This window comes from Suncus etruscus, chromosome 3 (genome assembly GCF_024139225.1).
Source record: "Suncus etruscus isolate mSunEtr1 chromosome 3, mSunEtr1.pri.cur, whole genome shotgun sequence".
Classification (NCBI taxonomy): domain Eukaryota; kingdom Metazoa; phylum Chordata; class Mammalia; order Eulipotyphla; family Soricidae; genus Suncus; species Suncus etruscus.
This window is the reverse complement of record NC_064850.1, coordinates 9,148,628-9,153,755: the sequence shown is the minus strand read 5'-3', so window position 1 is coordinate 9,153,755 and position 5,128 is coordinate 9,148,628. Positions and strand designations below refer to the sequence as shown.

Here is a 5,128-nt window from a genome sequence, read left to right as displayed (position 1 = left end):
CAGTCTTATTCTCACAAATTTCAAAAATATAGAAGAGCATTTATATGTTAGTTCCAAGAACTTAGTTCTGTTTGAATTCAGAACCTAAATTCTGATTCTCAGAAGACTCTTAGATCAAATTTCAATCTGGTGAGTAAAATGCTTAAAATCTGTGTCTTTAGGATCTACTACGTGATATTGGAACTGATCAGTATGAACTGGCACCCCTTCACTAACATAGTGCAGATCACAGTGCGAAAAAAAAGAAAGGAGAGAGAGAAGGGGGGCAGGTGAACAGGCAGAAAAGGGTGAGTGGGAAGGAAAAGGGCATCAGGGAGGGTGAGAGGGAAACTGAGGCCATTGGTGGCAGGAAATGTGCACTGGTGAAAGTTGTTGTCCATTGTATGACTCAAATCATGAACAACTTTATCTGTGGGAGGCAAAAACTGTATTATGAGTAACCTTGTAACCATGGTGTTTAAATTAAAAATAAATAAATAAAATCTGCTTATTTCCCAAACCATATTTGATATTTATTTTCTCTCCTTTAAAATTCTATGGATGGCTCATAGAACTGGGCCGGGCCCCCATGGGCGGCTCGTTCTGCCCCCCAGAGGACATGGCCTGTAGCACTGAGAATAAAGTCAGGAAGGCAATGGTTAAAAGTAGATTCTAAATCTGACATGTCTGGACCCGCAAGAAAAAAAAAAAAAAACTAAAATAAACACTTATTATTTCATGAAAAATGGTGCTAATGGGCTGGGAATTTTATGGGCCAAGATGGAGAAGAGGATATCAAAGGTCAGAATCAACAGTCAGATGGAATTCTTATTTTTAACAGAGGCCCAGATGCTTCTTAGGCTCAGACAAGTATGGGAAAGGCAGATGCCGGTGGTTCCCTCGTCCTATAAGGTTTGAAGAACGAATCCCATCTGCAACCCACTAGTTAATTCAGCATGTGCTGGACCCCACAGGAGTCAAACATGGGACCAGGGAGAAAGTTTGCATGTGCTAAGCATATGCTTTAACATGCAGGTCTGGGTGGATAGTTCCCTGTGTACCCCAAGTCTGGAGAATCTCCACGCATCCCTAGGTGTGGCCCAAAAACCACTCCCAACAAATTGATGCTCTTCAGGATTCAATAATTTGGAAGAAGAGATAGCCTGGCAGAAAGACTAACCCTATTTCTCCTCTTCAAAGGAGAAACATCTGCAAAGATAAATCTTCCAAAAGCTCCTGTCAGTCAATCAAGAGGACCGGCTGCTCTCTCCCCTGCACTCACTCATCCAGGGCCCACAGTGCAGACACAGCGTAATTTCTCTGGACTCTAAACTATGGCCCCACCAATAGGTTTTCTTTTCTTTTTTCTTTTCCTTTTTTTTTTTTTTTTGGTGGGGGGGCACAACCGGTGTCATTCAGTGGTCACTCCTGGCTCCCTGCTCATAATCGCTCCTGGCAGTCCTGGAGGCACCATATGGGATGCTGAGGGATTGAATTTGGGTATGTCCCAATTCAGCTGAATGCAAGGTAAAAGCTCTATCGATATGCTGTCTCTCTGGCCCCTCCAATGGCTCTCTTGCCTTCTTTTTTTTTTTTTGGTTTTGGGCCACACCCGGCGTTGCTCAGGGTTACTCCTGGCTGTCTGCTCAGAAATAGCTCCTGGCAGGCACGGGGACCCTATGGGACACCGGATTCGAACCAACCACCTTAGGTCCTGGATCGGCTGCTTGCAAGCAAACACTGCTGTGCTATCTCTCCAGCCTTCTTATATAACTTCCAAAGCCTACAATAAAGTAAGTGGAAATCTTTCTTTCTTTTTCTTTCTTTCTTTCTTTCTTTTTTCTTTCTTTCTTCTTTCTTTTTCTTTCTTTCTTTCTTTCTTTCTTTCTTCTTTCTTTCTTTCTTTCTTTCTTTCTTTCTTTCTTTCTTTCTTTCTTTCTTTCTTTCTTTCTTTCTTTCTTTCTCTTCTTTCTTTCTTTCTTTTTCTTTCTCTCTTTCTTCTTTCTGCTTTCTTCTTCCTTCCTTCCTTCCTTTCTCTTCTTTCTTCCTTCCTTTCTTTTCTTTCTCTTTCTTTCTTCTTTTTCTTTCTTTCTTCTTCTTTCTTTTCTTCTTTCTTTCTTTCTTTCTTTCTTTTCTTTTTTTTTTTTTTAAAATATGGAACGCTTCACGAATTTGCGTGTCATCCTTGCGCAGGGGCCATGCTAATCTTCTCTGTATCGTTCCAATTTTAGTATATGTGCTGCCGAAGCGAGCACCTTTCTTTCTTTCTTCTTCCTTCCTTCCTTCCTTCCTTCCTCCCTCCCTCCCTCCCTTCCTTCCTTCCTTCCTTCCTTCCTTTATGTTATTTTTTTATTTTCTGTTTGTTTGAGGGTGGTTTGGGGTCACACTCAGTGATGTTCAAGGGCTTTTCTTGGCTCTGTGTTCAGGGGTCACCCCTAGTGATGCCAAGGGCAGGGTGGGGGAACCATATTTCTGCTAGGGATGGAACCAAAGCCAGCCACCTGCAATTGATGTATCTCCTGTACTTTCAGCTATTCCTTTTCTTTGGGGTGGAAGTCTCCCAGGAGAGTTTAAGGAATTCAGGAGTTACCCCAGCAATATTTGGTCCACTATTGTTGTTGTTGGGGGCCACCAACACCAGAACTCGAGGATCCGGGTGGGTTAGTAATTCAACCTATGGGCTCAGGGACCAAATGGGCTGAGAATTCAACCCAGGGCCCCTACATACCAGACAAGTGCTCCAGCCCTCTGAGACTTTCTCTAGCCCAAGTGCCTTGACATCCTAATTTACGAGTTTGCTACCTGTTCCTGTCCCCATACCATTGAAATGATAGACTCAGTCTCTGTTCTAATACACCTCAGGAATCTGTTTCAAAAGAAAAGGGGAGACGCCTCCCCCTCTCCAACTTCCTCTCTTGCAGTTAATAAAAATGTCAGGGATGGATCTTATCCAGCAAAAATGCTGGCAGCCAACACACAATCACAGATAACTCACAGCCACACCCTTTTCTCACACAGAATGCCAACCTCTCAACTATACAAGCCAACAGTTCTCACGGATCTGTAGCTAGCAGGAAAAGCTAGAAAGGGCTGAGTCTATCCAGAACACCCTGAGTTTGCATATTTGTCAGGATGAATTATTCATTCAATAATGAATATGAGGCTCACCACCAGTGAGGGAGTACAGTTAGAGAAATAACTACACTAACAACTAGTATGACAATGATAAAGAGTTAGAGAAGTAGAATTCCTGTATTGAATACAGGCAGGCGGTGGGGGCGGAGGAAGATGGGGGGCACTGGTGTGTGGGAATATTGCACTGGTGAACGGGGTATTCTTCTTATGACTGGAACCCATTTGTAATCATGGTGCTTAAATAAATATATTATTTAATTTAAAAAATAATGACTATGCTTAAGGCAACATTTTGTTTGGTTGGTTTTGGGGGTCAGACTCAGCTTGTGCTCAGGGATTGCTCCTGATCTATACTCAGGAATTACTCCTAGTAGTGCTCAGGGGACCATATGTGGTGCTGGGGATCAAACTAGGGTTGACTAAGTTCAAGGTTACCTGTTGTACTATATCACTCTGGCCCCATTAAGGCAGCATTAAAAAATATTGAGATATCATTTATATAATGTGAAATTCATTATTTAAGCACTTGCCTAGGACGGACCACGGTTTGAACCCCCAGCGTCCCATATGGTCTCCCAAGCCAGGAGAGATTTCTGAGCGTATAACCAGAAGTAACCCCTGAGCATCACTGGGTATGGCCCCCCCCCAAAAAAGGTTATTCAAATGTTTGTTGGGGGACCGGAGCAATAGCACAGCTGCTAGGGTGTTTGCCTTGAATACGACCGACCAGGGTTTGATTTCCCTCCCTCACCTCCCCACACACATCTTATATGTCTCCTGAGCCCACTAGGAGTGATAGTGGAGTAAGTGCAGAGCCAAGAAGTGGCCCCTAGACACCTCTGGGTATGGCCCAAAAACAGAACAAAAAAGTGGGGGGTTGACTATTTAGGGCATACAACCATCATCATTTCAAAGCATTTCCATCTGACAAAAAGAAACTCCAGTGGGATTATATTACCTGACCCAATATATATTAATATATATTAATCAATATATTATTGATTATCAATATATTAATCAATAATATATTATCTGTGAATTTGCCTATTTTGAACAGTTCAGATATGTGTAACCAGGCATAAAGTAACTATTTATGTTTTCCACTGTGTATTTTTGTTGCTTTTGTTTGTTTGTTTTTGGGTCACATCTAGGAGCGCTCAGGGGTTACTCCTGGCTCTGTGTTCAGAGCTTGTTTGTGCAAGGCAAATGCCCTATCACTGTTTCACTGTGTCTTTTTTTTTGGGGGGGGGTTTGGGTCAAGCCCAGCGGTGCTCAGGGGTTACTCCTGGCTGTCTGCTCAGAAATAGCTCCTGGCAGGCATGGGGGTCCATATGGGACACCGGGATTCGAACCAACCACCTTTGGTCCTGGATCTGCTGCTTGCAAGGCATACGCCACTGTGCTATCTCTCCAGGCCTCGTTTCACTGTGTCTTTAAGGTTACCCTTATTCTAGCATTCCTGGCAATTCTACCACTGCTTTCTTTTTATGATGAATAAATAATACTGTTTAGCTATTCTGCATTTTACTCAACCAGGTTGAGTTGGTGGGTATTTGGGTTGTTCCCACTTTTCAGCTTCCATGGCTCATACTGCTGTGAACATTCACTTACAAGTTTTTGCATGGACATATGTCTTCAGTTCTCTTGGGTATATATCTCAGGGTGGAGTTGCTGGGTCACGTGGTTACTTTGTGTTTAATGTTTTGAGGAGCTGCCAGACTATTTTCCCACTCCGTTCAGAGAAACTGAGCAGCACAGCACAGCGGCCTGGCCACCTGCCATGGGGAAACATACATTTGGCATTAAACACATTATTAAGAAATAGATGTCGGGGCTGGAGAGATAGCATGGGGCCAGAGAGATAGCATGGAGTTAAGGCATTTGGTGGTTTGAATCCCCGCATTCCATATGGTCCCCGAGCCTGCCAGGAGCGATTTCTGAGCATAGAGCCAGGAGTAATCCCTGAGCACTGCTGGGTGTGACCCAAAAACCAAAAGAAAAAAAAAAAAGAAAG

The 5,128-nt window shown here is 43.3% G+C and overlaps 1 non-coding gene across 1 annotated transcript; it reads right to left on the bottom strand.

The window, feature by feature from the left end:
• Positions 1 to 2,127: 2,127 nt before the first annotated feature.
• On the bottom strand, positions 2,128 to 2,234 carry LOC126005534 (U6 spliceosomal RNA). The gene has a single exon (XR_007494585.1). It is a non-coding gene; the product is annotated as a U6 spliceosomal RNA (small nuclear RNA).
• Between the last annotated feature and the right edge of the window lie 2,894 nt (positions 2,235 to 5,128).